The sequence below is a fragment of the Furipterus horrens genome, unplaced genomic scaffold (genome assembly GCF_987537825.1).
Source record: "Furipterus horrens unplaced genomic scaffold, mFurHor1.1.pri manual_scaffold_8, whole genome shotgun sequence".
Classification (NCBI taxonomy): Eukaryota; Metazoa; Chordata; class Mammalia; order Chiroptera; family Furipteridae; genus Furipterus; species Furipterus horrens.
This window is the reverse complement of record NW_028327178.1, coordinates 30,554,932-30,581,215: the sequence shown is the minus strand read 5'-3', so window position 1 is coordinate 30,581,215 and position 26,284 is coordinate 30,554,932. Positions and strand designations below refer to the sequence as shown.

Here is a 26,284-nt window from a genome sequence, read left to right as displayed (position 1 = left end):
TTGTAAAAGGATTCCCACTTTCGATGGGAGGTTGAGTCTATAATATTGGAAATTCCTCCAGTTCAATTATACTGTGAATTCACCCCAGTGATTTTTGGAAAATCACCCTCGCTGCTCCTATTTTACGTTATCCCAGTGATGACTCTTCTATTCCAAAGAATTTAGATTTCCTAAGGACTCATGGGGCTTCAGAAACTACCATAAGGAAAACTCAATCCCTGTGTTTAAAAACCAATCAACAAAATGAAACAACATGTATCTAGTTCTTCTCTTTGTTTTAAACAGAGTAATAAGTGCTTTGCTTGCTCAAGGGCTCAAGTGCTGAATATACCCATTTAAGCAGCCCAACATTGACACTACTAACAAGAGGACATTCTGAAAAAGTGTATCAGGACATGGCAATTGAGTCCCGCAGCCCCAGGAAGAAGCACATTACTGAGGCTGTGTGTTTCTGGTACACTGATCAGCAGTGAAATGATTAACAGTGTTGGCATTTAAGTGATCATAATTAGGTTTCAAAGTTAACAGCCCATTGAGATAAACAGTGGAAGTTCACACCTCTCACAGTGCTATTGTTTATCAGACTGTCAAGTTGCAGATTCAGGAAGACAACATTAATGTGGCTTTGGACACTAATTGCCCAAAGCCAAGTTACATCCACCTGGGAGGGTCCTTTGGGTATTTGTTCAACCAAAAGATCAGGGAATATGCAATGCTGGGTTGTGCATTGACTAACAGTGTACAATATATTGCACTGATATTTTGATGCCTAGAAGGCAAGCGATACTGGCATATGTTAGAATGTTCGGGAGGAATCTCCTAGTTTAATAGTATATGATGCCTTAGTGTGTCCTCCCTAACAGAACTGAAACTGCTCACTTGGACACAATGGTTTCTGTGTGAAATAAGAAATTTAATGATTTAAAGAACAACAACAAAAACCGTTTGCTCACATGAATTAGATTTCATAACCCATGTTATTGTCCTCAAGGATTTATATGCACATTCCATCAATAGAAGAACATTGAGAGCATAATTAAATTAGTTTTCATAGAATTCTGAATTATTTGTTCACAATTAAGTTTACACGCATGATTACATGCTGCCTGATGTTCAATAAGGGTGGAGATTGTACAGTTTCAGTTTGCAAAGTACTGATTTTCTTTTTCAAAAGAGATTAAATGATTAAAGGCAGCAAAAATGGGGGAAAGTAGCCTTAAGATGTGAATATGCTGCAACATTATAATAGTGGCTGTCTTTTCATGAACAAAGTCATTGGTAGTTCATTACCATTGTCAACATCAAATAATTATTAAACATCATTAAAACATTGCATCATTAAAATCTTAAGGAAAACTGAACTTTAGACCTTCCTGTTTCTTATCATTTTACCTTAAACAGGTTTTTTTTTCTTTTATTCATTCCTCTACCAACAGGTTAGAAAGTTAATCATGGCATCCTCTTTAACTCTGTGTGTTACCATGGGCCTTAACAATGACCAAGGAAATGATGGGGCGGGGGGCGGGGGGTGGCCAAAGCAGTCAGGGCAGAAGAGAAGGAAAAGAAGTATATAAAGAGTGGGAAAGAAGTGCAGGAGCAAGAATGTGGGGAAGGGATGACAAGCAGGTAAACTGGAGAACAAGGAGGAATGATCAGTTACCTCAGGTGCTGGGACCAGTGTTTTCTCACCTCTCAGAAACAGAGGTCTAGCTTCTGCTTCTTTGAGGTAGTTCTGCTTTGGGAAGTTTTTCATGCAATGAATATACCACAAATAATGGCTCTAATTTGGGTATATCCTAATGCCTGAGGCTCTGAAGCCAATCAGCAGAGGGGGAGGGTATTTATTCAGACATCTGAATGAGGGCGGACTGTATGGCAGACCCAGACACTCAATGGAGTCTATCATCTAGTGATTGGGGAAGAACTGTGTTTTATTGCTGTATAAACAGGAGTAGACTATGAACGCCCTGAGGCCAGGTGTTGTGCCTTACTAACTTTAACATCCATAATCTAAATTCAATTCCTGGTTCAAAGACTTTTTTAAGGGTAAATGTAGATTTTAAGGCAGACACTTAAAAATCCATTAAACGTCATCTTTTATTAGGAGATATTAAAAGCCACTGAGTAATTTATACTCATAATTTTCATATCACACATTAAAAATAATTTCTATTTTTCAAAACGTGTCCTTAGTCCTTTTGGACCCTTTTGAATGCTATTGAACTTCTTGCAGTTTGAATGCATGTCAGTTAGTGTAAAGGATGGGAAGAAGATTCACCATAATAAAAACCATGACGTGATTGTTAATTTTATGTGTCAGCTTAGCTAAGGCAGGGCCAGTTATTCAGCCAAACATGAATCCTGTGTTTCTGTGAAGATATTTTGTAGATGTGACTAAAATATATAGTCAGTTACTTCAAGAAAGGGAGACTGTTTTATATAACCTAGGTGGGTCCTACACATTCAGGCTTCCCTGCAAAAGAAGAAATGCTCCCACGTGCCGGGTAGCTTGACTCTTTCTTGCCTGAGAGTTCCAGCCAGCCCTTCCTGATTAGCTCCACAGATTTCTAACTTGCCTAGTCAGCCTTCACAAGTGGATTAAGTCAATTTCTTGTAATAAATCTCCCTCTATTTTTTTAAAAAAGCTTTATTGAGATATAATTCTCATATCATATAATTAACCCATTTAAAATGCATAGTTCAATGGTTTTTTATTACATTATTAATTTTAAAAAATCGTGGTAAAATACATATAACGTAAAATTAGCTGCTTTAACCACTTGAAGTGTACAGTTCAGTGACATTTATTACATTCACAATGTTGGGCAACCATCATCACTATTTCCAAACTTTTTCATCATCAGAAACAGAAACTCTAAGCATTAGGTGATAATTCCCTATTTTCCCCTTCTTACGGTTTCCCTGTAACCTCTAATCTATTTGCTGTTTCTATAAATTTTTCTATTCTAGATATTTTATATAATTGAATCATAAAGTATTTGTTCTTTTGTGTCTGGCTTATTCACTTAGCATACATTTTCAAAGTTCATCCACGTTGTAGCATATGTCAGTATTTCATTTCTTTTTAAGGATGAATGATATTATTTTACTGTATGTATATACCAAAGTTTGTTTATCTACTCATCAGCTGATGGACACTTGGGTTGTTTCTGTCTTTGGGCTATTGTGAATAATTCTGCTGTGAACATTGGCATCAGACACCTGTTTGAGTCTCTGTTTTCAGTTCCTGTGGGTATGAACCTAGGAATGAAATTTCTGGATCATATGGTAATTATATGCACTATATCAAACATGACCCATTTTCAGAACTTAAAATATCTATGGTGATTGTTTGCTATGTTTGCTTCTGTTAAAATTTATCCAGGTTAGATATAACATAACTGATACAGTTGAAGTCTTTACAATCCCATTCTTCACTCCCTCATCCCTCAAGGGTAAGGAACATTCTACAGCTGGTGTGTAGCCTTCTGATCCATGTTTACACATTTTCAATATATGTAAATGAACATAAACTGCTGAGTGTTATATTCTGAGTTTTAGCAATTTACATAAATGGCACAATACTTCATTTTTTTGTAGCTTACTTTTTTGAACTACTAGAATGTATTAGATAGTCATACACGTTTATACATGTAAATCTAGTTCATTTATTTTAACTTCTGAATAACATTCCATTGTAAAAATACACCATTATTTTTCATAAACTTCCTTGTTGATACTAATTTTTCACTATTGCAAATAGTGCTGAGTAGATCCTTTTGCAGAATTCCTTATTAAAATGTGCAAAAATTTACAATATAATTAAAAATAGAATTTTTATCTTTTATCTGTATTTGATGTATCATAAACATGATATCCATCAAGCTTTTAATTTCAAAAGTACTTTTTAGAGTTACATTTGGCATTGTTTTTGCAAATTTGCCTATTTTTTTAATTTGAAAAAAACATTCGTTTAATATGCTTCATTGTTTATGCTATTATAGTTGTCCCAATTTCTTTTCCCTTTGTTCCCCTCTACCCAGTGACCCCCTCCCTCCAGTTGTCCACCCCCCTTAGTCCATGTCCACTGGTTGTGCACAGAGTTCTCAAAATCTTCCTATGTACTCCACTCCCTCCTACTATGCTTCTTAATTCCTGTACCATCTCCCTCCCTTTCCCCCCTGCCCCCTCCCTGCTGACCTCTCCCCATTATGTTCCCCATACCTATAATTCTTTTCCCACTCTCGTTGCCTACTTAGTCTGCCTTTGTTTCAATTCCCTAGCTTATGTTGTTGGTTGTTGTGATACAGTTTTCATTTTAATGTTCATAGTTTTGATCCTCCTTCTCCTAAACAAGTCCCTTTAACATTTCATATAACAGTGGTTTGGATCTGATGAACTCCTTCAATTTTACTTTGTCCTGGAAGCACTTTCTCTGCCCTTCTATTCTGAATGACAGCTTCGCTGGATAGAATAATCGTGGCTGTAGGTTTTTGCTTTTCATTATATTGAATATTTCTTGCCAGTCCTTCCTTGCCTGCAGAGTTTCTTTTGAGAAATCAGCTGATAGTCTTATTGGGACCCCTTTGTATGTAACTCTCTTCTTCTCTCTTGCTGCTTTTAAGATTCTCTATCCTTAATTTTTGACATTTTGATTATAATGTGTCCTGGTGTGGTCCTCCCTGGGTCCAGTTTTTTTGGAACTCTCTGTACTTCCTGGACCTGTAAGTCTATTTCCTTCCCCAAGTTAGGGAAGTTCTGCTTCATTATTTTTTCACATGATTTTTCCATTTCTAGTTCTTCTTCTTCACCTTCTGGCAGCCCTATGATTTGGATGTTGGCCCACTTATAGCTGTCTGATAAGTTTCTGAGCCTCTCCTCATTTTCCTCATTTCTCATTTCCTCTTTCTGTACTGGTTGACTGTTTGTTCCTTCCCTACATTCCGATTTGTTGATTTGATCCCTGGTCTTCTTGCCCTCACCACTAGTTTCATCTGTGTTTTTGTTCATTTCAGCAGGACTAGCCTTCATTCCTTCCCTGTCTTGTTTAAGATCTGCTGTTAGGTCTGTAAGCATTTTTATAACCAAAGCTCTGAGCTGAGCCTCAGAAAAATTTCCTATCTGCTAAACCGTTAGATTAGATATTTGCTGTCTGGTCAGCTATGTCACTGGGATCTCTATCATGATCTGTGCCATCCTGACCATTTTGTATTTACCTTTGCTTCCTGGGCAGGTCTGTCACACCTCCTACGCTATAGGGGGCGGAGCCCCATGCACTTGTCACAACCGGGCATCCCGTCTCACCACGCTATGGTATTTTCTGCGGGGTTGGGGGTCCAAGATAGATTCTGCTGTTCACTCTCCACTGAGAGACCGAGAGCCTCCTCCTCTGTCCTTAACCCCTCCAGGCCTCACAGTCCAAGGTAATGGAGGTCTGCCTTCCCGGCTTCGGAATTACAAGCTGACAGGTCTGGTCTGCAGCCAGGGGTGCTCCCCAGGTGCTTCTCGCCTCCCCCTAAATATGGGTGTCTGTGCTTACTGCTGTCCTGCCTCCATTGCTGCTGCTGCTGAAGACAGTACAGCTTGAACTCTCCTCCTCAGTTTCCCCCCTCCTACCTATTCGGACGAGCACCACTTCTTTATAACGTCATTTGTTGGACTTCCATTTATTTTCTGGAACTTCTGGTTATTTATGGTTATTAATGGTTTTTCAGTAGTTGTATTCCTTCTTAGTTGTGGAGGGAGACAGAGCATGTCAGTCTAGGCCTGCATCTTGGCCAGAAGTCTCCTAAATTTGCCTAATTTTAAAACATATTTTCCTGTCATATTGTTATGATATTTCCTCCAGTCAACATAAAGGTAGTGGTATGAAAAAGAGAGAAGAAAATTAAGAAAAAAGTAGTATTAGCAGGACTTGTTCACTGACTAAAGATGGGAAGTAAAGAAGAAAGGAGAATACAGGCTGAAACAACTAACAATAACTAATATTTGCTGAGCATTTAGCATGTGTTTGGCACTGTACTGAACACATTACAAGCATGAACTCATTCTTTTTTCATGTAGTAAAGGATTTGGCCCTTGACAGCTTCAGGGGGTGACCTCTAACCTGATAGGAATATCTTCATTTACTGGGAGGCCTTGGGCCATGTCAGATAGCCTATGCTAACAATGTGATTTATTGGGCTTTGTTTCATGCAGTGGCAGCTGGATCTCTGGAGTGGCTGGAGAGTAAAGTCAGCCATATGAGTGGTCAGCCATGTGTATGTGACCAAATCCCAATACTTGAGTGAGTGAGTATTGGCTGGCCATACTCCCTGCATGTTGCCACACATTGATGACAGAGAAGTAAGTGCTGTCTGCATAACTGTCCTGGAGAGGATAACTGGAAGCTTCATGCTTGGTCTTTCCTAGACTCCGCCCTATGCACCTTTTTCTTATGTTGGTTTAGTTTGTACCTTCCACTGTAATGAACTATAACTTTACATTTAATGGTTTAAGTTGTGTGAGTTTTTCTAGCCAACTATTGAACATGAGGGTGGTCCTGGGGACACTTGAATTGCATACTCAGAAAAGTCTTCCCAGGTAGTTATTGTTATTATTTTCATTTTTATGGATGACACTGAAGCTCAAAGAGATTAAGAATTAATGAAACTTGAATGTAAATGAAGACCTCCATGATTCCCATTGCCGCAGCCCTAACCTGCCTAAACCAATGTACCCTATGCTTCTGGCTCAGCCAATTGGGTGCAATTTACTAAGAATGGCAGCTGAGAAGGAGTAGCGTTAGGGGAAAATGTTGAATAGCACATAAGAGCCTAGAGCTGCAAAACCGGGTGTGAAATGGAGATAAAGATTTAGCAGTGATAGGTAGGGGTTAACATTACTGGAATGAGTGTCATCATCAGGGTTGAATATGTAGGGAAAAAAGAGATGGACTGAAAACAGAATCCAAGATTCGCCACTATGGAAAGATCAGATAAAGAAAAGGAGCCAGCCAAGGAGCCTATAAAAGAATAGTCAGTAAGAAGGAGGAAAACCAGAGAATCATGACAATAACAGGGAAAAAGCATGTTTTAAGAAGGAAGAGCATGGCCAATGGTGTGAAATGTACAAATATGTCATATAAGATAAAACTAAATAGCACCCATTGGATTTGGAAACTAAGAGACTTTGGCAAGAGCAGTTCCAGATTAGCAATGGGTATGGAAGCTGGGCTGCGGTGTCTAGAACAGCATAGTAAAGGAGAGATGAGTGTGCAGTGGAGAGGCAGACAGCTCTTTCTTTGTCATCTGCATTATCATTTGTTGTTTACTTGGTTTCTGGGATTGTTATTTTAACTGCCATGGTTTGCTGCTTTTCATCTCCTATGGGACTGTGATCTTCTTCAGGGACCAGCCTTGCTCTGATCTCTGGGTCTCACTCAGTAATGAATACACTGAATGTGAGAGTTTGTATTTAATGAGTTAGGTATGCTGAGGAAGGGGATCATGGGGAGTTGTGCAAAGGGGATCATTCCTGGTGGAGTTCAGAGCACAGCATGTAAGACAGGGGCTCACAGGATGCAGTCTTGTTTGGGAGTTAAGAGAAGCTCTGGGTCAGACGGATCCCATCTCAAATCCTGTGTCTGGTACTTTCTGTGTAACTCAGCAACAATTCTAAGCGTCCGTTTCCTTATTTGTATTTAAAAAAAACGGTGTATGAGTTTGCTAAGGTTGCCCTAATAAAATACCATAGACTGGGTGTCTAAACAACAGAAAAGTATTTTCTCACAGTTCTGGAAGCTAGAAGTCCAAGATCAGGGCATCTGCAGGGTGGTTTCTCCTGAGACCTCTTCTTTGCTTCCAGAGACCACCTTCTTGCTGTGTCCTCCCATGGTCCCCCCTCTGTCTGTGTTGCCTGTGTTCTAATCACCTCTCCTTAAACAGACACCAGAAATACTAGATTAGTACCCATGCTAATGACCCCATTTTAACTTAATTATCTTTTTAACTGCCCTATTTCTTAAAATAGTCACCTTCTGAGGTACTGGGGTTAGGGCTTTAACATATAAATTTTGGAGTGACACAATTCAGTTCACAACAAAGAGGAAAATATTAAAACCTACTGCATATTGTTTTGGTAGGAAGAATTGAGAGAATAAGCAGACTATATTTAGTACAGTATGTAAGACCTAGTCACTACTAAGTGACCTAAATGAGAAGAAAATCTGCAGACCTATAAAGGAAGTGCCTGCTTAGCTCGAAAAGGAAGTAGAGAGGAATACCCAAGCTCCCCTTTCTAAGTTATTTCTTCTGGAACACAGTCCCTGACCAACTCCCTTGTCTACAGATGGGTCTCCTCTTTGCTCTGGTCCTGTCTTATAACTCCCCCTATGTCATTTCTTCATATTTGCCTTCACCCTTGACAGTGGTCAGTGTCAGAGATCATGTCTATCTTGTTGATATCATCAGCATGGAAGCAGGACAAACTGCACAAACATTATTTATTAAATGACTAGATGACTGTCAACATTTTTCCAAGATAAAGCAGTGACTCATTTCTCCCCACGTTTTTTACAGCAAAGGAGAACAAAAAATAAATGAAGATGTAAGAAGACTAAAAACAGTGCTCTGAATCCTGGGCAATTTGAATTTGTTTTTAGTCAATGCACTTGCTGTTTAAGTTTCTTCCTTTGACTAAAGGAAAACCTGGTAAGTTTGCATGGCATGCAATCCACACAATGATGCTTCTTGTTATTTAGCTAGCTTTCTCCTTTTTTCTCCCCACTGCCCTGAGGCAAATGCTGAATTTTCATTTTGTGATTTTATATCTAAATATTAGTGGTAGCACTTACACAGCTATGAATATATAGACCTCCCTCCCCTACCCAGGAAGAGAAACATTAAAACTCAAAACAAGCTTTATGTAAATTTGCCTTCTCAACTTCATGCACCTGAGTTAAATGAGGCTCATAAGAATGGCTGCAATTCGGTTAATGTTTTCCTCCTGACACAGAATTTTAATTTGGAATTGTATTTCTGAAAAGGTGGTACAATTTAGGAGGCCGGCAATTTAGGAGGCCATTTACAATGATGCCTTCTCTATTAAAGGTAGTAGCAGGGCTTCTTCGAGGGTATTAACTAGGCCCAAAGTTCACCAAGGTCACGAAGCAACAAACGTCCTTGATACTAAAAAAGATCTATGTGGAAACCTAAGAAGTATGTAGAGCCTAGTCTGGTGGTTGTTTTTAATGCTGTTAATAGGCGACAGAATGCTAATTAGTCAGATTAACTAAGCAGCTGAGTCATGCAGTAACCCTTCTTACAAAAGAAGTGCCCGCTTTGAGATGTTAAATGAGGCCATAAAGGCAGCCAACCATTCCATTCATGAAAGATAGGAGAGTACAATGAGTCTGTTAACACAGCAAGTGAATTAAGTTTGGTGTGTGTTCTCTGTGTATCTCTATCTATCTATCTATGTATCTATCTATCTATATATCTATCTCTTTATATTAATATACACAGGTATATGGAAGGTCCAGTTTTCACCTCTAGGGCCTACTCTAATGAGCACTTAAAAAAAATCCTGCAATAAACTTAAGTTGTTGAGACATTTAATCAGTTCAGTTTACTCACTAAGGAAAACCCATGAACAATTTTTATTTTAAATAAAATTTCTAAAACTTAAGAATTGAACAATTTTTCTAAACATTGTGGTTTTGGATTATCAGTAGAAGGGCCAGAATGGTGGAGGCAGGTTCTGAGAAAGGACTTGGTCTAAGTTATGGAAATTTCGGGGTCTGCCCCACTTTCTTGAGAAGGCTGTCTCAGCAAGGACGTCTCAGTCTTCCTTTGGGAGAATCTAATTTCCAAACTGCTTATTTGCTCATTTTACAGCCTTTCTCCTACCGCCCTTCTCTCAGTGGTTTTAGTGGTTGCCCAGATAGAAGGTCTTCAGCCACAATTCCTTCTAGAGGTGCTGATGGTCTTTGTTCTTCACAGTTGAGACCGTGTTTCCATTTCTCCTATTCCCAGCCCTGTAGGCTAGCCAATGCAGGGTCACTGATGCCTACTGATTGGGAAAAACCACAGGAGAACTTGTAAAAGTGTAGCTCCGATGGGAAAATCAAATCACCAAGTGTTGTTGGTTCTCTCAGTGCACCTATAAGCAAAACTGAGAAACTAATGGCTTTTGCTTAAGATGACCTAGGCTAAAGGTATGGTTAAGAAGTGCTTTTCTTACTTTCTCCCTTCATATCTGTAACACTGTAGTAGGAAAGGGAATACTTGTTAGGGTGGCTGGTGATGTGGGCTATGAAAGAATTCACAAAGAAGAAAGTGCAGAGAGTGAAGTTTTTATTCTCTCTCCAAGAGACAGAGGAGCTTGATGTGGAGAGATATACCAGCAGTGAAATGTAGGGGCTTTGAGCTTTTGTTAGGTAATCGGGGTGGCTGGAGAGCAGAATGTTTTAGTCTTTCTTGTGCAGGTGACAGCTTGTTCTGACGTTATCTTTGGGTGTAGGGTCTGGGCGTTGTGATGTGGCACTTCAGGTTTCGCAAGTTCTTGGGACCTCTGCGCCTTCAGGGAGTTTCCAGTAATTTGTTAGTCCTGAGGACAGAGGATCATAAAACAAGAGTCAGTCAAGCTAGCTCTGGCAAAGACAGCCTGAAAAAGGGTCCTTTGTCCTATAGATACTTTCATTTTGTCAAAAGGAAGAGAAGGAAAAATGTCATGGAGCTGGGACATGCTCGTTTGTGTAAGACAGTGGTTGGGCTGAGGGAAGGAGAACCAGGAGACAGACTTGGCTGGTGAGTGTCACCAAATGAAACTCTCAATATGGCCCTGAGTGTCTTCAGGAGAGAAGGTGCATACACCCTGCACCAGTACAATTGGGGGTGAAAACAAAGCAAATTTGGCCTGCTGTACTACATACTTTCTGGTGCCCTGTTAAGCCAGTTGGCTTCTGTTTCAAGTTAACTGGAGTCCACAGTCAACCTTGTTTTGAGGAAAGGAATGATAGATATACTCAGGTTTTAGAAAGATTGTTCTAGCAGGCAGCAGAGCAAAGAGGCTGAAGCAGGGAGCACAGAGGGAGAGAGACCAGTGGGGAGGGGTTTGAAGTCAGGACTCTGACCAGGGTGCCTGTTGTTACTCAGAGTGATGGAGATGGCCACTTGGGGCAGCATGGATGTCACTTGGGAGACTGTCAGAAATGAAAATCCATTGACCCTGTCCTGACTAGGGTATTTAAATCTCTGGGGTGGGTCCATGCTCTCCAGCAGATTTTTAAGCGCATTCAGGTTCTAGGCCACTGCTGTAGAAGATACCCCTGGGAATTGGTGCATTCTCCTTTGGCCACCTGTGTGTGCACCTGGATCTGTCCCTTTGCTCCTGCTGCAGAAACACGTGCTCTGTAGGGTTAACTTTCCACCCTATTGCAACATGGGAATGCTTTTCAGTGATCAGAGTTCCACTTGGAAAATCACAACTTCCTGGGAATAAATCAGGCCACCCGGGAATAGTTTAGTCTCTTTACTTGAGAGGAGTGCTTCATCAGCTTCGATTCATCAGAGGATCTGGTCTGCATAGTAATAATAATCATCTTGATGACAACCAGCATTTGTTTAAGGGGGAATGGATGATGGCAGGGTATGGAGGTCTTAAGTGTTGAGCAGCAATAAATCCTCTCTCTTTGTCTTTGTGGGCTAGGATAATACCAATCATTCTCTCCCTTCCTTCCTCTCAGGGCTCTGCCTCGGCAGAAAAAAAGGCAGGCGGCAGCCTAGTGGGGGAGATTCAGGGATACCACAAAGACCTCCAGGAAGGCCCAGATTCCTTCCTGTCTGCCTGTGTTCCCTTGTTCTGGCCTCTCTGCAATTCTCTTCCTTTCTTCTATTATTTATACATTAGTTACTTAAAACGTTAATTTCCTCTGTGTGGGTTGTGATTTAAGAGTAACCTCTAGTGAATTTGAGGACCTTGGATTTGTATATTTTTATTTTAAAATATACATATACTATACCAACATTGTATACATTATACCAATACAAAAATAACAATGAAAACATAATCTATGTAAATTATAAATTTTCCTCAATCCCCAGTGGATTGGGTGGAAAATCCTGCTTCATAGATCCCTGCTCTAAAACTGAAGTTCTGAATCAGAGTAAATCCACAGATGGGCTCCAAATGGTCAGTCAACTCCCTGAAAGGTATGCAAAATTGATAAGCATTTGTCTGAAGAGAAGGCATACCTGCAGCTTTCTTAGAGGGGTTTTACACTCAAAGGTATTATATAATTACAGGTAAGAGAAAGAAGGATCTATAAATAAGGTTGTGCATGGTATAGGGAAAAAAAGTCGTGAATGAAAGAAATGAAGTTATTTAATGAACAGCTAACATAAATTAGAGGCTGTCTCCGAGACTCTGACTTCTCTCACTTGATTTTCACCAGTCTTGCATTGCTATCTCTATTTCATAAATAGAGAAATCAGATGATTTCCTGAAGTTTACCCAGTGGGAATGGGCTGGATCCTGGATTCACAGAAGGAGAGCAATGGGCTGAATTTAAAAGGCTTCAAACAGGGAGATTAGGGACATTAAAGTGACGCTTTCCTTTTTCTGGTCTCTGAGAAAGATGGAGTGCTCCCGTATCCAAAGCTAACCCCTCCAGCTATGTCTTGATTCTTCCTCCTCCTGCCTCTCTTGGGACCATCTCTATCGGTGCTTCCAGTCTCTTTTACAACCTGGTCTCTCTTGCTGCACCTGTGATCAGCAACAAGGAGGGTCAGCAGAGAGCATGGGACATGTAAGTAAAACCAAACCAAACCCTCTCCAGGAAATTCCACTGTCTGTTTCATTCTCCCCTCCCCAGTTGGGAACTATCCTCTATCCTGTGTATTTCTTCCTGACCCTTTTGCCGATGGACATATTTAGCATTCCTTACTACAAAAGACATTGCCTTGAAATGCACATGCTCTTTTTTTCTCCCAAGCTCCCTCCCTTGCACCCCTAACACTTTTTAAAAATTTTTATTTATTTATTTGTTTGTTTATTTATTTATTTTTTAGAGAGAGGAGAAAGGAGAAAGAGAGGGAGAGAAACATCACTGTGTGGTTCCCTCTCACTCGCACCCCCAACTGGGGACCTGATGTGCAACCTAGTCATGTGCCCTGACTGGGAATCGAACCAGCGACACTTGGCTCGCAGGCCAATGCTCAATCCACTGAGCCACAGCAGCCAGGGCTGCACCCCTAATACTTTTAAAGCACAACCCTGTTCCTCTAACTCTGGTGCAGAAATACCTTTGATTAAAGTACATATCATACAAAGTAAGTCCTCACTTAATGTTGTCTATAGGTTCTGTGACTGTAAGCGAAAGGGCATATGATGAAACCAGTTTTACCCCAGACTAAATGATACAAGCAAGAGTTAAGTTCCTACTACATCTCATCAACTATAAATAACATAGTGATTTGATGCTGAGTGAAACAATGTTATTGAAGGACCTGCTGGAATAAGACAATTTATTATCTACCTATCTTTTTCTTTTAGTAGACCATGGGGGGTCTGGACTAGTGTGTTATTTTGTCTCCGTTGGCCTAACAGCACATGGGAACACATGTGTGGTGAAGCAATCACTGGATTCTGTCACTTAAAATTACAAATCAAACTCCATGCTTTATAGGGTGAACAACTATCCTGCTTCCCAGGGTTAAGCCATTTCTCAGGATGTAGGAGTTGAAGCACTAAAACTGGGTTGAATTGTTTGTCCTACGTTTTAACCTGATATTCCAGACCCAGTGTGATCTGGCCCCAAGAAGCTTTCCTGACTCAGTTTGCCTTGCTTCCTCACAGACATTTGAGGTGTCAAAAAGAAAATACAGTAATACATGTCCTTAAAGTTCCTTGAAGATGGACCATTGCTAAACCTGTAATGAGAATGTAGGACCTCAAGCTGAGGATCATGGGCAGACAGGGTTCTATTTTGGTTGCATTTGGTTCAGTTTGAGGCTGGAGGTCATGCAAATGGAGCTGACCCAGACTGTAAGAAACAGGTGTATTTGGAAGGGTAGGGGTATGGAATGGTTAAGGAACAAGAAAGGAATATAGCACAGTATAGGAGTTCTCAAAATGTGGCCCTTGGGCCAGCTACATCAGCCAGACCTGAGGTTGTTATTAACACAAACTCTCAGACCCTACCCCAGACCTACTTAGCATTCTAGGGTGCTCCCAACATCTGTATTTTACTAAGCCGTCCAGGGGGTTGTGATGCACACACATGTTTGAGGGCCACTGTCTGGTGAAGTGAACACCTTAGTAGGAATAAGAAAAATCTAGATTGTAGTGCCAACTGTCACAGATTATCAGAGAGACTGTGAGGCTCTGATTATCTATTAACTGAGGGGATTTGAAAGGATCATCTCTGAAGTGTTGTTTCTCTATGGAAACTCTTTCACCCTGAGTGCTCAATGGCCCATTAACGGAGCATTCTTAAATATGGAGGTCAGACTACAATTCCACCATGCTCTATCTGGTCATTCTGATTATGGCACCAGGGACCTCTTAGAGAAGAAAGTGACTACTCTCTCCAATGTGTGGGAGAAGAAAATTACTGTATTTTTCACTCCATAAGATGCACTTTTCCCCCCCAAAAGTGGGGGGAAAAAGTCTGTGCATCTTCTGGAGCAAATATTGCATCACAGACTGTGATGGGTATTACCTGACCTGTCAGCGATGGTGACAGCTGTTAGAAAAGGAAGCGGTGAGCCCACGCGAAATCCCTGGGGACGCTTAAATGTCCCTCTTTACTGCTGAACCTCAGGGCGTCTGGTCAGTGTGAAGATAGCAAAGAAAGTGGTATCAGTGATGGTGAGCAACTGAGCTTCATAAATTCTGACACTAGCAATGATGAGTCCTTGGGGTTCCCAGAAAACTAGAAGAGTACTTGAACCTTAAAGTCTCTCCTCATTTGTTAATGACAGCGATGGTGGCTCTTAATACCGCTGTTGACTGCTATTCACTTTACATGGTTGAAATATTATTTTGTCATATTTTATTAAATATTTTAGTATACCATTTGATTCAGAATATTTTTTTTCTTGTTTTCCTCCTCTAAACCTAGGTGATCAGGTGTGTCTTACAGTGCAAAAAATATGGTACCTCCTCCCAAGTATCTCTAACTTCCTCTTATTAGCTGATATACAACTATATTTCTATTCACCTCAGTCAGTGTCCAAACCTTAATTTAATTAACAGTTTGGTTGCCTACCCATTGCATGCCTATTGCTGTGCATGGTGCTCTGCTAGAGGGATGATGTGAACTCACCTATACCAATCTGATCATTCCCATTGAGCTTTTGGGGAAAATGTCGGTAACCACCCACAGCAGGAAGTTGGTAAGTGTGATAGATGTCTTAGATTGGGTCAACCTTGACACCAGAGTTGAATGACAGCAAGGCTCAGATTAAATTTTGCCACACATACCGGTTTTTTTAAAGCCAGGAGACATGAAAGGAGTCATTTAACCTGTTCTATAAGCTTGATAAAAATCCTAGCTCTAGGTCCCTTGGAGTGCTCCAACAGCGCCTTGCATGGACGGTTCACTAGAGGCAAAGAGGCAGTAATTTAGCAGCAGGATTCAGCTAACACTCCAGCCAGATTCAGACGAGGAGAATCCTCTGAGTCAGCAGCTGGACCCAGGACAATTTCCGAATCAAGCCTCAGGCTCCACTCCTAATTGCATAGGCGATGGGGCTCGCTGGATTCGTACACCCCATTCACGCATGAGTGGGGATGCCTGCACAATATTTCGGTCAATACACACATCTTGATCACCACTCATTTCACCAATGAAAAATCATTTCTGACATCCCTTACTCTAACAAAGGAAGTCTCTGGAGTTGATCGGCCATAAAGATAGCTGAAGTGTTTCAAAAGCCTCATGTGGTGGGAAGTTTCCATTAGAGTCTTTCAATTTTTAACCACCCTGGAATTAGTATTCTCAGTTAGGATGCTGACCTTCCTCCCGCCATCTAGATGAAAACTATTTAACAAACACTGTCTGTAGGGTGGGGTTGGGCGTGGAATTTTAAAGGAAATCCTAGGTAGCATGCCTGGGAAATAAAAAAAAATGTAATATTATGATTTTTGTAATATATGAAAATGCTGTAATTTTAGGTCAGACATTTCTGGTTAAGGTTGGTAATTTCATATGTTTCAACCTAAAAACCCAGTCCTGGAGTGTCTCTGATAATGTCATGCTCTGTTTTTTTGCCCCATCTTTGCTGGTCTCCTCGAGTGGCTCTCCTGCATCACCCCTGACACACTGACTTTTCTTCTCTGCCTTGGGAGGTTCTGTCCCAACTTTTCCCTGTGAAATGCTACTCATCCTGTCGATCTTATCTCAGATATCACCTTATACAGGGGACTCTGGACTCCCGAGATATAACAGTGTCCTCCTAGGACATCTTAAATATCCTTCTGAGTATCGTATTATAAATCATTTGTTAATCCTTTTGTTCTGGCCCCTCGGTCGTCCTGAGCTCCCTGAGAGCTGAGATTGGACCCTCCTAATTGCCAGGACACAGAAGAAGGCAGCAGGCAGGAAATAGTGAGTGCATTGTGCTCTACGACATGTTCCTTGAGAAGTTTTCTTAGGAGGGCAGATGAGCTTAACCTAAGAGAGAATGGGGTCCCCAGTGGACAGTACAAGGCACATCACAATTGGATGTTAAATGTTGAGATATGGTTCGTAAATGCCAGAAGCTGTTAGGAATAGAATAATGAAGGGGAGGCTCATAGAAAGCCAATTAAGGACATTTTGGAAATGGGGATACCTACCCTTGTTCCAGGTTTCTGGGTCATAACAGAATGTGGGGGAAAACTCAGGCCACTGGGGTTCACCCAGATGATGCTGATGAACCAGTGTCCTTGGGACAGTGGGACTTCAATTAACCTCAGGGAGAGCTCAGGGCATGACCAGATCTGTGCAAGGGTGACAAATAGAGGGATGGGTGACTGAGGGATGGGGAAGGAATAACAATAGCAGTTACACAAATTAAAATAGAAATGATATCATCTGGGATCGCTCAACCAATTAGCATACAATTTAGTGTAATAAGAAATCAGAGAGCGGGAGAAAGAGAGGATGTGAACAAGCACACGTGTGCCTATCAAGAATACGAGAGGAAGCAAAAGACCGCAACTGCTGGATTTCAGCATTGAGTAGATTTCTCTCATTTGCCTGCAAGATCTGTACCCAAATAGGAGGATAACTGTGTCTCTGCTAGTCTGGAGTCCAGCATATTATCTATTGTGGATTTTGATGTCTTACTTAAGCCTGTGCCAGTCTGATTTTAGGAAGAGTGTACATTATTTACATGAAAACAAATATGAGCATTAGGAGGCATTTTTCCCCTGCGTGCAATTCCTACTAAAGACTTTACATTCTTCTAATTTACTGCTTTACTGCACCACTTAGTATCCGCCTGGGATGAGCACAATGTCCTCAGTCAGGAAGGTGCTGAGGAAATTTACCCTTTTTGCACTAAATCACTTGCTCTTCTCTTTGAAGCCACCAAACTCTTGCTCACTTGAATTTCCCCTTTCTAAGCATCTGTTTGGTTTTGCAGATATCAGCGGATCCCCACATCGCAATGCAGGCTTGGGAAGCCATTTGATTTTAACATTTAATTCTGAGGGTACTGTTGTAACATTCCTACCCTGATTCTAAATGGCCTTTTCTGTAACAAATGCAGAGGCATGTGTTTTATTTACGTTGCAATTGATGAATTCTTCTTAAAAATGGGAATTCTGAATGTTTTTTAGCAACACGCAAACATGAATACCATATGGTAAGCTGCTTCCTGTGGAGTTAGGATAAACATCATGAATAGCATTAATGTAAACCACATGTATTAGCGGTACCCACCTGACCAGCTCAATGAACTTGCAGACTGAAACTGAACCAGAAAAATGTCTTATGAAACGAAACGTTGAACTTCTGTGGTGTCAGGAGACTTTGGTGTGTTTTCTTCTAGGAAAAGGAAGCCAAATTTAGAATCTTGCTTTAAACACAAAGGACTATGAATGCCCATGCTTTTGCTTGTTGCATTTAGGACAAAGAATGCCCCAAGAGGCCAATCTTCAAGGCAGCTTTTGATGTGATCGTGGACCCCTGTCACTTGCAAATTCTATTAAAACTGCAGGCAACATGAAGGAATCACTGAAGGATTTTCAGGCATTGCAGGGTCTTTCATTTGCTGCTGTGCCCAGGCTCAGGCTGAGAGTTTGTGCTTATTGAGGACAAATTGCTGAGGTGAGGCTGACAGGGTCCTCGTCAGGACAGGGCAGGCAAAGGGTAATGGAAAACCAGCTGGAGTCACATTCATGGAGACTGTTTTATTTTCAAATAGAGCTAACTCTCTGCTATGTTGTTTTTGCTCAACATTTAATTAATGTGATGTGGCTTGGCCTGATTATTGTCATTATAATCTATGGGAAATGTAACCATTACTGCAACCAAGATTTTTAAAATTTTGAAGTCTTATCCAAAGGGTTTGTTCCTTCATTGTGTCTGTCTTCTGCTGCTTAAATCTCCCACAGATGTAGGGACAAGATAACAGGATATTCCTCGCTCTCTCCACTGTGTATGCCTCTTTGTCTTCTTATTTATTGAGTCTCTACTACATGCCAGATGGGTTAGCTGCTTTCCATTGTTTATAGGAGCGAACATCAGCACTGTTCTTTCAAATTTTTACCTCTTCTATTTAGTTGCCACTATTGATCTTGAGGAGGAGGATGTCTCATCCTTTTTCTGTTTTAACTACCTGATTCTACTTTCCAATGCCTTGGTGACATTAAAATTCACATTAATAAGATCGACCATGAGTTACCATTTGTTGATACATGGTTAAGAGTATATTGGGGTTCATTGTACTATTTTTCTACTTTTATATAAGGCTGAAATGTTTATAACAGAAAATTAAAAACAGTCCATGTTGATGACCTTTACCAAATCCTGGTCTTATAGTTCCTGAATATAGCCTTTAGCTCCATTGCATCTACCACAGACAAGGCTACATGTTGGACCTCAGTATCACTCAGACTATTTCTGCCTCCAACATCCCTGACCATGGGAGTTCCTTATCTGGACTCACTTTCTACCTTACCCACTACTATCCCATCTCTCTACTGTACTCATTACTGACCAACATCCAGATCTCAAATCTCTTATCACTTTTAGTTCTCAAAGTCCATTTATTTTCATTTTGGCCTCAATAAAGTTCCTGCCTAGGTCCCTTAGATTCAACAATGAAATGATTCTTATACCAGCACTCTTAATTTCTAACTCATTTGCCTTTATGCAGTACCTGTTCTTTCAATACATATCCATGGCAGCTCCGTTACACATTTTTGCTCCTGCTTACTTGCATAGCAAATATGCTCTAGGCCACATTACCTGTATGCAGTCCAGGAAATAACAAATATTACTCCTTCAGGAAATATCTAATGAGCGTTCAGCATTTATTAATTTTAACTCACATCTTAACCATCTAGGGCAACACTGTCCTTTAGAACTTCTTATAATAACTGAAGTGTTCTGTGGGTCTCTTTTGTTGAAAATGGTAGCTCCAAACCATAAGTGCTATTGAGCAATTGAAATGTGGCTGGTAAGCCCGAGCCATGGAAATTTAATTTTATTTACTTTTTATTGATTTACATTTAAGTAGACACACATAGCGAGTGGCTACCATGCTGGACAGCACAGCACTGGAGCTTTGGGATATTGTCTTAATTTCAATATCATTGCTGCTACCTGGTGAGTCTTCCTTCTCACGGTAAGGGTGACCCTTCTGTACTGTGGATATAGTCTTCTCTGTGAGGCCTTTGTTGTTGTCCCTGGGGTAGACTGGCTTAGTGCTGAGGACAGAGATTGAAAACTCTGGGTTGTCTGCCCAGGCTTACCCCTCTACTATGAGGCCAACTTTCATACTTTATTTCAGCACTAAATGCCCCAAATTCATCATCTCTTTCCAGACCCCTGCAACGGCCTTTGTGTAGTTTCCTTGTTGCCATTTTCCTCCCCTGGAATCCATTCTTCACCATTGAATGCATTGAAGTGAAATTCAGACTTCATCTTCTCTTTTGCCATTTTAGGGATATTATGAATGCATTAGCTTAGAATGCTCCTCTTCTGCTTTTCACATAGTTAGCATCTCATCCTTCAAATCTCAGGTTAAATGACACCTTCTCAAAGACGTCTTCTCTGATCGGTCTAACGAACATCTTCATTTAACTATCTGTCTCAGGCCCCGATTTTGTCCTTTGTAACATTTATTACAGTTTGTTTCTCTGTTATTTATTTGCTTAATTGTCCTCTTCTATAGCATGTACAGTCCTTGAAAGCACAGATCCCAGCAGCTTTGGCTTCTTCCCCACTGGATCTGTAGTACTTAGCATGTGATATACTCAATAAAGAATTAACAGATGCATTATGGGATCATTTCCATTTTTTTCCCAAGAGAGCATAATAGACTAGTCTCCTTCTTCTCAAAGTCTGGTCTGTGGACCAGTAGCATGGCATCACCTGGAATTTTATTAGAAATGCAGAATTTTAGGTCCCCTACCCTGATCCACTGTATCAGAGTAGGAGTTGGAGCAGTACTGCTCTGGTAGACAGGAGAGAGAGTGGGGCACTTCCTATCATGGTCCTCCCTGTTCCATCATAGGCCCCGGAGCATCTGTGACTCAAGGGGTGGTTCTAACCCTACCCAAGGGGAATACAAATTTCTTTCCAACAACAAAAATACAAAGTCTACTGGCTACTTTCTGAAAATGGAGCTTGATTTAGCATGTCCCAGTGAGTGTGACAACTAACTGCACTCATCTGAAGCTGGATTGCAGAGGGATACTGATGAGAGAATTGCAGGTTGATGTCCTGATTTGTTGCTCACTGGCCGTATATTGGGTATACTATATAACCTTTCTGTATCTGTTAAACACCTGCATTAAAAACATAGTAAGGTGGCATATCCAGACAATGAAATATTATTCAGTACTAAAAAGAAATGAGCTATCAATCCATTAAAAGACATGAAGGAAACTTAAATGCATATTACTAAGTGAAAGAAGCCAATCTGAAAAAGCTACATAATGTAGGACTCCAGCTATATAGCATTTTAGAAAAAGCAAAATTGTGGAATCAGTAAAAACATCATTGGCAGATGGGGGAGGGAGGGGTGAATAGGTAGAGCAGATAAAAAATTTAGGGCAGTTAAAGTATTTTGGATGATACTATGATGGATACATATCATTTGTCCAAATCCATAGAATATATATATATCTCAAAGGTGAACCTTAATATAAACTGTAGACCAATAATGTGCCAATGTGGGTTCATCAATTGTAACAAATGTACCACTCTGGTGGGGGATGTAGGTGATGGGGAGTCTGTGTGTTAGGTAGGAGGCAGGGGCTATATAAAAATTTTCTTTATTTTTCCATGAATTTTCTGTGAACCTAAAACTGCTCTAAAAATAGCCTGCATAATAATAATAATAATAAGGCATAGCCAACATTTATAGAGTGTTATGATGAGCCAGGCATTGCACTAAGCACCTTACTTGAATTCATACTTAACATTCACAGCATCCTATCAGATTCCTTTTCATGATCATTACACTGTAGATAGAGGTTTAGGGCTTGGGGACATGAGGTACTGCACAAGATCACACAGTTGGTAAACAGATAAGCTGGACTTCAAACATAGGGCTGCCTGTCTCCAGGTCTGAACCCCTAGTGCTCTGCAACTCTTGAATGATAGCACTCGGGGTTCTGTGACAGCCCGGTGAAATAATACAGTGTTGATAAATAATTAAGCTCTATGTAAGTGCTAATTAACATAATTTGGAGCAGAGACAAATGGCCAGGTCCCTTGACATACGACCATCTTGTACATATGGCCCCAGATAGCCGGTGGCTCAGCTGGTTATACCATATCTGCTTGTGCCCACAGACCTCAGCCTCCCCTCAGGGAGGTACAGAGTGACAGCTGCAGGGTGCTTGCCCTCCCGGGCTGGGAAGATGGTCTGGGTGAGGAACAAAGGGAGCATTGCTCTCCCCATGTGCTGAACCCAAGCCCAAGAGTGGGATCCAAGCCAGATTCTGGCTGGTCTGTGTTTCAGCCTCAGCCAAGTTCTCAGGACCCTACAACCAAGATCTCGGGATGCTCACTGTGTATCTTATTCTATGCACTCCCATCATCTCCACAAGCAGGACAGAACAGAAAGGTCACCCCTTTTTTACACCTGGGGAAACAGAAGTATGAAGAGGTGAAATCATTTGCCTAAGGTCACAGACTTCATCACTGTTAAGAGCAAGGACCAGGAACTTAAACATTTCTTTACTCCAAAGTTAGTTTTATCTAGTGGATGTTTCTGCCTAAGAAGCTGGGGTTTCAGTTCTTTTATGCTAAGCTCCATTTCAGCATTTCTTCTGATGTATGGGCCAATTCTGCTTCAGTGGGTCTTGCTCAAAATTCATTTATTTGGTGAACCCATCCTCTAATCTCATATGACCACAGGCTCTCCTTAGACCGGAGCTCCCGGACATGGTTTTTGAAAAATTAGATCATAATCCTAAAAAGAAATGAAGGAAATTGAAAGCAATCTTTGTGACGCACTATTTTTATTTGGTTGCTTGTGCTATTTAGATGAAGAGGGTACTGGATAGGGACAATATCTTTCCCACATTTTATCCCATATTTAATAAGTTCTCAGAATATAATAAATGTTTCACAGGCCAATGAAAAATTCCAAAGCACACAACCTACTGGGGAGGCTGTAAAATTATTCATGGCTGACACTGATGAGAGGATCAGTTTTCACCCTACAGGGAGAAGATATTTTGACACCCAGAGAAGCCAGGATTTATTCTTGGAAAAACCAGATTTATAGAGTATTCCAATAAAACCTATTTCAGGAGTGAATGTTAATAAGGCATATATAAATGTACATAAAAACAATGTGCTAATTCGTGCCACTCTATTTTAAAACTAATAGTTGGTGCTGGTTGTTTACCATATGACACATTAATTTATAGCTCTTAAAAGAGAAACTTTAAAATGCCATATTGTTGATTGAATAAGATAATACATGTATAGAAAAGCATATGTATATTAATATTATATATGTAAATTATTATTTAATTATGGAATAATTTCAGATGTCTGTACAAGTGAATGGACTTTGTGGAATTATTAGAAAATAAAAGTGCAAAAGTGTTGGACAAATAAAGTTTGAAATAGAACCATCACACTGACAGTTATGTGAGGTATTGGAGAAAAGATTATCTGGAATAGGAGGGAGGAGACAAAACTTTAGTAATGGACATGGAAATGAAGAGTCAGCATTTTTGAATGTTTGCTTCCTTAATTTATCTTTTGTAATGTCCTAATGTCAATTTTCACTGCAAATGAAACCATTTGCTAATGAGTGTATATATTACTGAAAGGCTTAGTGCTTATGTATACTGTAATAGTCTAAGAAGAACTGTAGAGGAAGGTGAATACAAAAGAAACTTGGGAGGTTAGTGAAGGAGGGGGTACATGGAACTATTGGAAAGTAGAGGCTGCGAGGGGCTCAAGTCCTAGTCAGTGGTCAAGGCTGGTATGAGCTGCATGGGAGCAGAGTGACCTGGGTAGGCAGGATTATGGGATCTCAGTCTTGTGAGAGAGAGAGACTGTTAAATTAATAGTTACAAAGTACTAGATGCTATGATGATGATGATGATGATGATGATGATGATGATATTTTTTGGTGTTTACCAGGTGTCAAGTATGAGGGGGGAATCCCTCAAAGAAACCAGAATTATCTTCTGGAGGGCAGACCCCTTTTAGTACAGGCTTCCTATGCTAGGTGAGTGTTTTAGAAACCCATCTGTATCAGTGTACCACCTGGCATTGTTGTGAGAGGCTGCGTTTGGCTTCAGTAAACTTTTTGGAAGACTCTTCCAACGCATTTGCCCATTTCATAATGGGTGATTTACAAGTGCACCTGCCCACACTGTGCTGAGTGTTCAGCAGTTTTGACTAAAAACAACGTGAACCTTGTGCCCCTATTCACTGCCTCTCTCCCTGAAGGGACTTTATTTTTTTGCTTCCCTGGATGAAAAAAGTCCTGAAAGAGAAACATTTTGCTGACATGGAAGAGATGAAATGAGAAATGGCAGAAGCCCCAAAAGGCATCAAAATTGACAAGTTTAAAAACTGTTTTGAGCAGTGGAAAAAACATCTTGATATGTGTATTGCATCAAATGGATAGTACTCTGAAGGTGACTGAAGTTTAAACATGTGAGAATAAATACACAATTTTTAATAAGTAAATTCCATTTTTTTGGTCCTTCCTAGAATATAGTATTTTACATACATTTACATGTATCAAGACATTTCATCTTTATGTGAACACTAATGGAGAGGAGTAACTACAGGATGTTATGAAACCACATAACAGGGCAGTCTACCCAGTCTAGGAGGATTGCTTTTGGTTTCCAGGAGAAGGTGAATATCTTAAATGAGAGTGGTGGTGGAATAGAAGTATGAGAGGGTTCAGGATGGAGAGAGGAGAGCATTCAGGTGGCACATCAGAATGGTAAAAAGATGTAGCTGGTTCTCTCTCCTCTAAACTCATTGGGATTATGTTTGAAGCAATCCCTGGCAAGAGAGTCATCCTATACAGAGTCAGAAAAATTGAGTTCCTTCTCCTCAGCCTGCTTTTACCATTTGTGGTGGATATTATTCTTGTTCACCAATATATTTGATCTCTTCTCCATTCACATGGAAGATGAAAATTCTCTTCTCCCCAAAGACATAGCCATGGACTTTGCTTTGGTCAATGATATGAGAGCAGAAGTGTATTGGGCAGAGGCACATACATGCTGGTGTGCTATTCTTCAGACTCCTCTTTCTTTTATTGTACCAGGAGATCATGTGTTCCAGATGGTACAACTGTAAAAGGATGGAGACTCTGTCAACCTGAATAGTGAATTGCTTCATAGAGTGTCCTCACTTAATGTCTGAGAGAGACTCCTGTGGGTCACCTTGACCTACAGCAGATATTGACTGAGAAATAAATTTCTGTTCTGTTAAGTCACTAAAACTATGCAGAATGGTATTTACAGCTACAATATAACATTGTGTGTTTGTTTGCCTTTACTTCAGTTGAAAACATTTTTGTTTTTAGATTTGCATCTTGTTTTTCTATCTTTTGAGTCACTTTCACTATAAAGTGTTGGCTATGGACTGTTAATGGCATCTACATTTCTACTGGAATGAAATGCCTCTTGAAAATAACATCCTATTATGTACAAATCTTGTGGTGAATTTCAGGATAAGAAATCCTTCAGTTAAAATCCTATATGGAGAAGTGATCCTTTCCTGTCGCGAGTTGCTTGGAGTTGGTTCGTGAGTCTCTGAGACCTGAAAGTTGAAAGCGTCTTCGCGTGCGGGGGACTGCGCCCGGCCGCCCGGCAGCCGTAACCATACCACAGAACGAGTATATTGAGTTCCACCGTAAACGCTATGGATATCGTTTGGATTACCATGAGAAAAAGAGAAAGAAGGAAGGCTGAGAGGCTCATGAACGTTCAAAGAAGACAAAAAAGATGATCGGTCTGAAGGCTAAGCTCTACCATAAACAGCGCCATGCTGAGAAAATACAAATGAAAAAGACTATCAAGATGCATGAAAAGAGAAACACCAAACAAAAGAATGATGAGAAGACTCCAGAAGGAGCATTACCTGTGTACCTACTGGACAGAGAGGGACAGTCCCGAGCTAAAGTACTTTCCAATATGATTAAACAAAAACGAAAAGAGAAAGCGGGAAAATGGGAAGTCCCTCTACCCAAAGTTCGTGCCCAGGGAGAAACAGAGGTATTAAAAGTTATTTGAACTGGAAAGAAAGAAAAAAGCGTGGAAGAGAATGGTTACTAAAGTCTGCTTTGTTGGAGATGACTTTACTCGAAAACCACCTGAATATGAAAGATTCATTAGGACAATGGGCTTACGTTTCAAGAAGGCCCACGCAACACATCCTGAACTGAAAGCCACCAAAAGGTGTAAAGAAGAATCCCTCATCCCCCCTCTATACAACTTTGGGTCTTATTACCAAAGGTACTGTCATCGAGGTGAATGTAAGTGAGTTGGCCTTGTGACACAAGGAGGCAAGGTTATTTGGGGAAAATATGCCCAGGTTACCAATAATCCTGAAAATGATGGATGTATAAATGCAGTCTTACTGGTTTGA

At 40.5% G+C, this 26,284-nt stretch overlaps 1 pseudogene; it reads left to right on the top strand.

Annotated features, from left to right (window-relative positions):
* Window positions 1–15,347: 15,347 nt before the first annotated feature.
* On the top strand, window positions 15,348–26,284 carry LOC150002677 (ribosome biogenesis protein NSA2 homolog pseudogene; annotated as a pseudogene).